General features: G+C 42.6%; 1 long non-coding RNA gene across 2 annotated transcripts in view; it reads right to left on the reverse strand.

The window, feature by feature from the left end:
* LOC126419308 (uncharacterized) overlaps window positions 1-6,153 on the reverse strand; it is a 31,864-nt gene extending 25,711 nt beyond the window's left edge. Inside the window, exon 1 of one of the 2 annotated variants that reach the window (XR_007575960.1) lies at window positions 6,054-6,153. This is a non-coding gene — a long non-coding RNA (uncharacterized LOC126419308). The remainder of the gene's footprint in view (window positions 1-6,053) is intronic. The other variant, XR_007575961.1, reaches the window with a different exon arrangement.
* Between the last annotated feature and the right edge of the window lie 5,776 nt (window positions 6,154-11,929).

Raw genomic sequence — 11,929 nt, forward strand, 5'->3', positions numbered from 1 at the left:
GAGAGGTTTTGGCTGCGTTTAAACTTGGAGTGAAGCTCTCTTTGCTTTCGCAGTAGTTTCCTAACTTCGTTGTTGAACCACGGTGTGTTTTTCCCGTCCCTCACAGTTTTACTCGGCACGTACCTGTCTAAAACGCATTTTACGATTGCCTTGAACTTTTTCCATAAACACTCAACATTGTCAGTGTCGGAACAGAAATTTTCGTTTTGATCTGTTAGGTAATCTAAAATCTGCCTTCTATTACTCTTGCTAAACAGATAAACCTTCCCCCCTTTTTTATATTCCTATTAACTTCTATATTCAGGGATGCTGCAATGGCCTTATGATCACTGATTTCCTGTTCTGCACTTACAGAGTCGAAAAGTTCTGGTCTGTTTGTTATCAGTAGGTCCAAGATGTTATCTCCACTAGTCGGTTCTCTGTTTAATTGCTCGAGGTAATTTTCGGATAGTGCATTCAGTATACTGTCACTCGATGCTCTGTCCCTACCACCCGTCCTAAACATTGGTTTTCTTCCCCTCTCTTGCTGCCATATCCCTAAGGGGCCCCATTACGCGCCTGACGTTGTAGCTCCCAACTACCAGTAAGCCCACCCTCTGCGACCGCCCGGATCTTGCAGACTGAGAGGCAACCTCTGGAACAGGACAAGCAGCCATGTCCGGCCGAAGATCAGTGTCAGCCGGAGACACAGCCTGAAACCGGTTCGTCAGACAAACTGGAGAGGCCTTCCTTTCAGCCCTCTGGAATGTCTTTCGCCCCCTGCCACACCTCGAGACGACCTCCCACTCTACCACAGGTGAGGTATAAGCCTCAGTGTGGGCAGTATCCCGGGCAGCCACAGTCGTAGTCCAATCGGGGGATGCGTGGGGACAAGCTGGCCGTCCCCGACAAACCCCCATCCGGACCCCCACAGTGATGCCCATTGGCAACAGCCTCAAGCAGTGTGACCAAAGCCAACACTGCCTGAAGCTGGGAGCGAAGGGAAGCCAACTCAGCCTGCATATGAACACAGCAGTTGCAGTCCCTACCCATGCTAAAAACTGTTGTGCAAAGAACGTCTGAAATAATCTACAGAGAGCACAAACAATTCGACACAAAATTTAAACGGTTATTAAAATACAAGATTGCCTAGTAAATGTAGTAATGCTGCCTGCTACTTGCGCACTGCTGACACACTGCTCGGCGGCGGATGCTACAACTCTCAAATACTATAATACGCCAGAAATTTATGAATTAAACAATGCAAGCACGAAAAACACGCAAAGAAATTAGGAATTAAACTATGTAGCAAATAAGTGTGCTAAGAGTTTACGACGTGCTGCTGGCAGCGGCTTATCCAACGGCGGCAGGGAGCACATTTAAATGACCTTCTACCGATTGTTCATTCTTCTGTAAATAATTCGTGTCAGAATTTGCAACCCTGACTTTCACTGTGGTGACGAATATCATGCGATCTCTCCTAATATCGTGTCGCGTCTCCTGTTGCTCATCGTAATGGAGCAACTCGACGTAGCAAGTCGTTGGAGCTCACCTGCAGAAAGAGTACACCATCCTGCCTTCACAGCCGCCCATAACTGCGAAGTGTGGCCGATGTAGGATGCTGGACAAATATTAAACCTCTCGATTATGTCCCATAAATATTCAATACAACACATGTGGGGTTATTTGGGTGGCAAATTCAATCGCTAGAATTGTCCAGAATGTTCTTCAAACCAGTGGTAAACAACAGTGGCCCAGTGACATGACATTGTTGTTACGGAACATGAAGTCCATGAATGGCTGCAAATGATCACCAAGTAGCCGAACATTGTATTTCCAGTCAATTATCTGTTCAGTTGGAATAAAGGACCCAGTGTATTACGTGAAAATAAAGCCGACACCATTGTGAAGCCACGACCAGCTTGCACAGTATCCTGTTGACAACTTGGGTCCATGACTTCGTGTGCTTCGCTCCATACTCGAACCCTAGATAAAGATGAAATGGGAGATAGGATACTGCGTGAAGAGTTTGACAGAGCACTGAAAGACCTCAGTCGAAACAAGGCCCCGGGAGTAGACAACATTCCATTAGAACTACTGAAGACCTTGGGAGAGCCAGTCCTGACAAAACTCTACCATCTGGTGAGCAAGATGAATGAGACAGTCGAAATACCCTCAGACTTCAAGAAGAATATAATAATTCCAATCACAAAGAAAGCAGGTGTTGATAGATGTGAAAATTACCGAAATATCAATTTAATAACTCACAGCTGCAAAATACGCGAATTCTTAACAGACGAATGGAAAAACTGGTAGAAGCCGACCTCGGGGAAGATCAGTTTGGATTCCGTAGAAATGTTGGAACACGTGAGGCAGTACTGACCTTACGACTTAGCTTAGAAGAAAGATTAAGGAAAGGGAAACGTACGTTTCTAGCATTTGTAGACTTAGAGAAAGATTTTGACAATGTTACTGGAATACTCTCTTTCAAATTCTAAAGGTGGCAGAGGTAAAATTCAGGGAGCGAAAGGATATTTACAATTTGTACAGAAACAAGATGGCAGTTATAAGAGTCGAGGGGCACGAAAGGGAGGCAGTGGTTAGGAAGGGAGTGAAACAGGGTTGTAGCCTCTCCTCGATGTTATTCAATCTGTATATTGAGCAAGCAGTAAAGGAAACAAAAGAAAAATTCTGAGTAGGTATTAAAATCCATGGAGAAGAAATAAAAACTTTGAGGTTCGCCGATGACATTGTAATTCTTTCAGAGACAGCAAAGGACTTGGAAGAGCAGTTGAACGGAACGGACAGTGTCTTAAAAGGAGGATATAATATGAACATCAACAAAAGTAAAACGAGGATAATGGAATGTACTCGAATTAAGTCGGGTGATGCTGTGGGAATTAGATTACGAAATGAGACAATTAAAGTAGTAAATGAGTTTTGCTATTTGGGGAGCAAAATAACTGATGATGGTCGAAGTAGAGAGGATATAAAGTGTAGACTGGCAATGGCAAGGAAAGTGTTTCTGAAGAAGAGAAATTTGTTAACATCGAGTATAGATTTAAGTGTCAGGAAGTTGCTTCTGAAAGTATTTGTATGGAGTGAAACATGGACGATAAATGGTTTGGACAAGAAGAGAATAGAAGCCTTCGAAATGTGGTGCTACAGAAGACTGCTGAAGATTAGATGGGTAGATCACATAACTAAAGAGGACGTATTGAATAGAATTCGGGACAAGAGGAGTTTGTGGCGAAGCTTGACAAGAAGAAGGGACCGGCTGGTAGGACATGTTCTGAGACATCAAGGGATCACCAATTTAGTACTGGAGGGCAGCGCGAAGGGTAAAAATCGTAGAGGGAGACCAAGTGATGAATACACCAAACAGATTCAGAAGGATGTAGGTTGCAGTAGGTACTGGGAGATGAAGAACCTTGCACAGGATAGAGTAGCATGGAGAGCTGCATCAAACCAGTCTCAGGACTGAAGACCACAACAACAACCATCAGATCTTACAACTGAAGCCGAGACACGTCTGACAGGCTACAGTTTCCCAGGAATCTAGTGTCCAACCGATAAGATCATGAGTCGTGGGGAGGCGTTACAGGCGTTGTCATACTATTAGCAAAGGCACTCACGTCTGCCATTGCACTGTCATAAAAGATGCATTTGCGGTACGTCCCACATTGATATATGCGGTTATTTCACGCAGTGTTGCTTGTTTCTTAGGGCTGACAACTATACGCAACCGTCGTTGCTTTCGGTCGTTATGTGAAGGCCTTCGGTCAAAAATGGCTCTGAGCACTATGCGACTTAACATCTGAGGTCATCAGTCCCCTAGAACTTAGAACTACTTAAACCGAACTAACCTAAGGACACCACACACATCCATGCCCGAGGCAGGATTCGAACCTGCGACAGTAGCAGCAGCGCGGTTCCGTACTGCAGCGCCTAGAACCGCGTGGGCCTTCGGTCACTGCGTTGTCTGTGGTAAGAGGTAATGCCTGAAATTTGGTGTTCTCGGCACACTCTTGACACTGTGGATCTCGGAATATGGAATTCCCTAACGATTTCCAAATGGAATGTCCCATGCGTCTAGGTCCAACTATGATTTCGCGGTGAAAGTCTGTAAATTCCCGTTCTGCGGCCATAATCACGTTGGAAACCTTTTCACATGAATTGCCTAAGTATAAACGAAAGCTCCACAAATCTAATACCCTTTTATATCTTCTGTACATGATACTACTGGCATTTGGTTATTACATGTCACTAACCCGTAATTCCCATAACTTTGGTCATCTCAATACATTAATCTGATTATTCGTTAATATTTACGCCTATGATACTCCGTTTCCTTTTGAAATTGAATTGTTGTTTTCTTCTTGAAACATCAGGGCATTTCGCATTTTTGATATATCATACATACAATGTGGAATCATTTTGTCGTGGCCATCTCTCCTAAGGATTAGTATAATTCAGGAGGACTGTATATATTCCAATGGTCCTGTTTCGACTAAACTTCTTTCAGGGCATCTTTTCGCAGCATTATATCTCCATCATGTTAGTTTACATTTTCTTCTCGTTCCATAAATTGGTTTCCCTTGTATGGTCACCTTTATATTTCTTCCAGCCTTCCTTTCTTTGGTTAGAGCCGATTTTCCATCTGAAATCTTGATATTCATACATTTACTTCTCTTTCCTCAGAGAATCTCCTTAATTTTCCTTTACGTGTCATCTATCATTCTTCTAGTCATGTAAGTTTCTACAATCTTGCATTTCTCATCTAGCGATTTCTGCTGAGTCAGTCTGCGCGTCTACCAATCTCATTTTCAGAATGCTGATATCCCTTTTGTTTGCTTCAAATGTCTCATTTTTATATTCCCTCGTTGAATCTAATAGGTTCAAACTTCAGTGCATCCGAGGATTTCTGCTGTGATTTGAGTTTTTGCCTATTTGGTCTTGTTCTGCCTTCTCTTTTTCATTCGCCTGCTGTAGTATTCCCTATTGGTATTCCTTATCCTTGATTCAATCGTTGCGTAAAGCTTTCTCTGAAACTCTAAAATAACTTCTGATTCTTTAATACAATTACATCTCCTTTCCTTAATTTTCTATCTTTCTTCTCTTTCTTTAGTTTTATTCTGCAGAACTAATATATTCTGATGAGAGTACACATGTGGCCCTAGATATGTTTCGCAGGTTAAGACCTGGCTCCAAATCTCTGTTTTACCACAATTACCAATCTGTTTGAAACTGTAGTGTGTCTCTAGAGCTCTTTGACGTTTACAACATTCCTTAAGGATTCTTTAAACAATTTTATAGAATTAAAATGTGTCGTTCAAACTCTATCGTAATTCAGATTTAAATACTATTTAACAAACCTGCTGATACTAGCCGGCCGGTGTGGCCGAGCGGTTCTAGGTACTTCAGTCTGGAACCGCGCGACCGCTACGGTCGCAGGTTCGAACCCTGCCTCGGGTATGGATGTGTGTGATGTCCTTAGGTTAGTTAGGTTTAAGTAGTTCTAAGTTCTAGGGGACTGATGACCTCAGATGTTAAGTCCCATAGTGCTCAGAGCCATTTGAACCATTTTTTGCTGATACTACTTCCTTGTTTAAACTGTGTACCAAGATATTTAAAATTATTTTTCTCAGAATATTGATTTATACAGCTTTAATTCTTTTATTATCACAAATTAGTTTCAAAGTCGTCACATTTTGCGTAATTTATTAGTAGTCATTCCAAGCACTGTTGCATTCTCTCTTAGTTTCCCTACTACTTAAGTTTTTATATAAATTCTTATTCACCTACTATCGTGCTGTCTGCCTATCTAATTGAGCTGAAGAAATCACAGGAACCGTTGGCACGGCCTCAACGTTTCTTCTGCACTCAATGATATCTGTGCAGACCAGACCTTGAAGTCTAAATTTGTTTCCATATAATTAATTACAGGAACCGCGAAGGTATAACATTTAAAATCTCAAATAATATCTTGTTAATTCTAAATGACTCATCAGTCCATACATGAAACAGAATGCATTTAATACATATACAAACATGAAAACAATAAATGAACTTACGACCTCCTTGTGACCCCGATTGCCCAGTTCCGAAGGCAGCATCGGCGAACTGCAAAATTTAAAAGAGTGTTATTACCATTAACATTAAAATATAATACTAAAATAAATTAATTTTTCAGTACTAATTCGAAATTCTGATAGTATGTGAACTCGATGCTGGAAAACATATTTTAAAACTACACGTGTACCTAAGTTTATGCATACAATTGTCTCCAACAAAATAGATGCCAGACGTAAATTGTAGTCATACAGCAAGTGTCAGCAAGTATTCACTCTGTCACAAATCATAAAACAGTGCGTCACCTACCGCCATGATATTTTCACTCAGTAAGTCAAAGCTACAGTTCAATAGGAATATCGTATACCAAGCACTTAGGGGCATCATTCGGGAAATTGTGTCCAGTCACGTTGCTGGATGGCTTACCTCTTCTGGTATTTCTGAAACATAGAATTTTAAGAGGTTCATTATGAGCTGCTCATAGTTTCTAAAACTAACAAGTATAACTTGTAATACAAGTTTACATTGCATAGATTACATGCAAAGATACTCCAGAGTGTGAGTCCAGTACGCTACCACTGTTTCACACCGCACGATCAAAGAAGCGCAATAAATATGTAGCTTATATAATTATTTTAAGTATCCATATGATGACATTGAGACACAGGTGATTGTGCGTTATGGTGAAAACACCGAAATGGAAATTGTGAAGCTGTTACTAACTGGAGCATCGTAAACGCTCTACGTAAGTTAGGGGCTATAAATCGAGATATTGGTCAATTTATTAGTGCATCAACTAAATAGTGTGAGGTCTGATGCTAATGCTGATTCATACCATGATTAGTGATCGTATTAGGATGTTCAGTAAATAAAAGGTCCTGTCCTCTTTCTCCTATAATGATTGTTCTTGTCCTGGTTCATAATAAGACATCCGCAATTCTCCAATAACGCTTCGTTGTTACATTAAAGCCACTCAGTGATTTCCGGCAAACGATCGATTCATCGTCAGTGTAAACAACAACAACCTAACTCAGCTGTACAGTTAGCACATTACCATTCAAACCTCTCGTATTATTAGCGAGAAGTTAATATTAACAATTTTCAAGGGCTAGTTGAAGGAAGGTTTGGACTGAAAGTCTCTGCTTAAACAAAGGCATTTGGCACTCAGTGATGTTTGAAACATATAATTAAAAGTGATTTGCAACCCATGATACCAATTATCTTCAAATTCTCTATTGTACTTGAAAAAACTATTTGGTTAACCATTGTTGCGATACTACTTCATCAAAAGTACGTGGACAAAAAAATGGTTCAAATGGCTCTGAGCACTATGCGACTCAACTTCTGAGGTCATTAGTCGCCTAGAACTTAGAACTAATTAAACCTAACTAACCTAAGGACATCACACACATCCATGCCCGAGGCAGGATTCGAACCTGCGACCGTAGCGGTCATGCGGTTCCAGACTGAAGCGCCTTTAACCGCACGGCCACACCGGCCGGCAGTACGTGGACAGCTACAAGTAAACATTAATATCAGGATATCCACTCTTCGCCTTTGTTACAGCTTGGACTCTACTGTTGTGTGAATGTCTGTGGAGAAATGACAGTCCATTCTTCCCCAATAGCCAAAAGCGGAGAAGGTAATGAAGTTGGACACTGGGGTCTGGGCTAACTCAGGGGTAGCCAAGAACTCAGAACTCGGGCTGCGTTATGTATAGCATGCCGTCGTACTCAGTCTGGTCGCTCACTCCCCCCACTGCCAAGACGCTCTGCCTGAGCGAGAGGAGGGGGAACAGGGAGGTACAGGGAATATCATTAACAGATGTCCTGATCGTTCCGGTGTAACAGGGGGTGAACAACCTTGCCAGGTATAGATTGAGAGAGTCATGCTATCAGACCTGGTGCCAGAGACAGAAATTCTTGTCTGAAAGTTACTTCGCGCAATCAATTCCTGAAGGTAATGTTTAGGACCTCCTCAATGACAAACAGACCTGAACTTTTGGAATCACGTAGCACGGAGGAGCGTATCATTGATCATAAGGTTGTCATAACAGCTACGATTAAGGGTATTTTATGGAATATCAAGAAATGTAGGCAAATATTTTTGCTTAGGAAAAGTAACGCGATACAAACTGTATAGTTTCTGAGTAGTCAACATCAGATGAGGAGCACAAATGGAAGAAATACAAAAGCATCCTTCAGTATGGCTTAGACAAGTATGTTCCGACTGAGGTCTTAATGGACAGGCGAGACGCATAGCGCTTTAATACACGTACTAGGAAACTGCTACATAAATACAGAGATCTTCTTCACAAATTCATGGGGAGTGGAAACATAGCTGACAAACAAAGCGAAATGAAGTGAAAATGAGCGTAGAGAGAGCAACGAAAGAAGCGTTCAATCATATTGAAATTAAAAATTGTTCTGACTAAAAACTCTAAAAGGTTTTGGTCTTACGTAGGATCAGTAAGCAGTTTGAAAACATCTATTCGGTCACTCATTGACATAATGGCACGGAAACGGAAAATGACAGAGGGAAGGCCGAAATACTGAAGTCGGTCATGCGAAACTGATTCACCGCAGAGGATAGTAACACGGTCCCTCTTTTCAATCATCGTACGAAATGGTAGGTACAGAGATAACTGATCACGTAAGAGATAAACACAATCGCTTTCTCGGGGGATGGAACAGGACCAGATGAGGTACCTGTAAGTTTCTATAGCAATTACGCAAAAGAACTTGCTCCCCTTCTAGCAACAGCTTAGTGTAGGTCTCTGGAGCAACAAATGGACTTAGTGACTGGAAAAAGTGCGCGTCGTTTCCGTTTTCAAAAAGCGTTGCAGGACACATACACGTCATTATAGGCCCATATAGTTGACGTCAATCTGTTGTAGAATTATGGAACATGTTTTGTTTTGATGTATTATGACGTTTTTGGAAAATAAAAATTTTCTCAGTAAGAAACTACGGATTCCGCAAACAGAGATAATGCAAAATTCAGCTCGGTATGTTTCTCCACGGGATCCGAGTGCAGTAACCATCGGCGTTCGGACTGTTGTGGTGTTCGTCGACTTTAAGAAAGTATTTGACATTGTCCCGCACTGCCTTTTAATGAAAAAATACGAGCTTACCAATAATCTAACTAATTTTGCGACAGGATTCAAGACTTCCTTGTAGATAAAATTCAACACTTTGTTCTTATGGGAACAAAACCGTTTCATTTAAAGGGAACTTAGGATCTACCTCGATTATGTGTGACAGGACCGTTACTGAAACTTCCTGTCAGATTAAAACTGTGTGGCGGACCGAGACTCGAACTCAGGACCTTTGCCTTTCGCGGGCAAGTGCTCTACCATCTGAGCTACCCAAGCACGACACACGCACCGTCCTCACAGCTATACTTCTGCCAGTACCTCGTCTCCTACCTTCCTACCTCCAGAGAGTGAAAATCACATTCTCGAAACATCCCCCAGGCTGTGGCTAAGTCATGTATCCGTAATACCCTTCCTTTCAGGAGTGCTAGTTCTGCAAGGTTCGCAGGAGAGCTTCCGTAAAGTTTGGAAGGTAGGAGACGAGGTACTGGCAGAAGTAAAGCTGTGAGGACGGGGCGTGAGTCGTGCTTGGGTAGCTCATATGGTAGAGCACTTGCCTACGAAAGGCAAAGGTCCCGAGTTCGATTCTCGGTCCGGCACAGAGTTTTAATCTGCCAGGAAGTTTCATCTCAGCGCACACTCTGCTGCATAGTGAAAACCTTATTCTGGAAACATCACCCAGGCTGTGGCTAAGCCATGCCATCGCAGTATCCTTTGTTTCAGGAGTACTAGTTCTGCAAGGTTCATCAGCCAGGCTGTGGCAACGCTATGCCACCGCAATATCCTTTCTTTCAGGAGCGCTAGTTCTGCAAGGTTCGCAGGAGAGCTTCTGTAAAGTTTGGAAGGTAGGAGACGAGGTACTGGCAGAAATATAGCTGTGAGGACGGGGCGTGAGTCGTGCTTGGGTAGATCAGATGGTAGAGCATTTGCCCGTGAAAGGCAAAAGTCCTGAGTTCGAGTCTCGGTCGGCCACACAGTTTTAATCTGCCAGAAAGTTTCATATCAGCGCACACTCCGCCGCAGAGTGAAAATCTCATTTAGGACCGTTACTGTCTACAGTGTGTATAAATGATCTATCAGAACGCGTCGGAAGCTCTTTAAGGCTATTCACGGATGATTGGTTGTCTATAAGAAGGGATCAATGTCAGAAGACACTAACGATTTGCAGAATAACCTACAGTGGATTGCTGAATGGTGAAAAGTCTGGCAGTTGACCCTGAACCTAAATAACTCTAACATATTGCACATACGTACGAAAAGAAAACCGCTGCTGTGTAACTGTACAATTAATGACAAATTACTGAACACAGTAACCGCCGACCTTAAAGGGAATGACTACATGAAACAAATAATGGGAAAAGCAAGTGAGAGACTGAGACTCACTGCAAGAATATTAAGGAAATGTAATTCATCCAGTAAGGAAGTGGCTGAAAGGTGCTTGTTGGATCGATTCTTGAGTATAAATCTGAGACCATTACCAGGTAGTACAGAAGAGATAGAAAAGATCCAACGACGAGCGGCGCGTTTCGTCACGGGATCGTTTAGTCCACGCAAGAGCGTTATGGACAACAAATTCCAGTGGCAGAACTTAAAACAGAGACGTTGTGCCGAACTTAGAGACTTACTATTGAAGTTTCAGGAGAGTACTTTCTGGAAAGAGTGTGACAGCATGTTACTTCCGCCCACATACGTCTCGTGAAACGATCACAAGGAGAAAATTCACCAAATTAGAGCTAATACAGGGGCTTACAGATAGCCATTTTTCCCACTCGCCACTCGCAAGTGGAACAGGTAAGGACGATGAGTTAGTGGTACCAGAAATGCCCTCGGCCACGCACCGTCAGGTGATGTGCGGAGTCTTGAGGTAGATGTAGACGAGATACAGATATCCTACTGTTTATTAACTGCTTATGTGTGCTAGTTGGACAATTGGTAGTGCGCTGAATATCAGGAGTGATTCCTTGCGCTGATACCATGCCATTTTTACAACAATCCTCCGCCAAGCTCAACGGTACCTGTACGTCAGACAGTAGTTCTAAAAATCGGATAAAAACGGTCTCGATACCGTTTTCAGATTTTTATTTGTTAGCGTCCTGTTTTGGCCTTTTCTTCAAACCATCTTCAGGCTCTTGACTGCCATTACGGCTGCTGGTGGCAGCAGACGGGACAATATTCTTAGAAGTAAGGTTGTCACTGCCAATGCCGGTCAAAAGCCTGAAGATGGTCTGAGGAAAGGGCGAAACCGGTTGCTAACAAATAAAAAATATGAAAGCGCGATCGAGACTGTTTTTATCTGGTTTTTACCATTTAATCCGATAGCTGTGCTCTAGAATGGTTTCTAAAATGTTAGACAGTAGGTTTGCCTAAACACGCCTCCGCGTTCCCGTTTCACATTTATATCAATAGTTGAACGTAGAAGGGTTGAAATTTCCTAACGGGTTTGTTATTCAGGTATGTCCGATGGTCCACATTCGAAGTCAGTGAGCTCTTCCGAACGATCTATTTCATTGTTGCTGCCGCTCTGCTGGCAACGCAGTACGCTGCACCTCCTATTGCACTGAAGGGTTCGCCTCTTTTGAATAAATGTCGTGGGACTAGGGCCTGCCGTCGGGTAGAACGTTCGCCGGGTGCAAGTCTTTCGATTTGACGCCACTTCGGTGACTTGCTTGTCGATGGGCATGAAATGATGATGATTAAGACAACACAGCACCCAGTCCCTGTGCGGAGAAAATCTTCGACCCACCCGGGAATCGAACCCGGGCCCTTAGTATTGACATTCTGTCA

Source organism: Schistocerca serialis, chromosome 9 (assembly GCF_023864345.2).
Source record: "Schistocerca serialis cubense isolate TAMUIC-IGC-003099 chromosome 9, iqSchSeri2.2, whole genome shotgun sequence".
In the NCBI taxonomy this organism is placed as follows: domain Eukaryota; kingdom Metazoa; phylum Arthropoda; class Insecta; order Orthoptera; family Acrididae; genus Schistocerca; species Schistocerca serialis.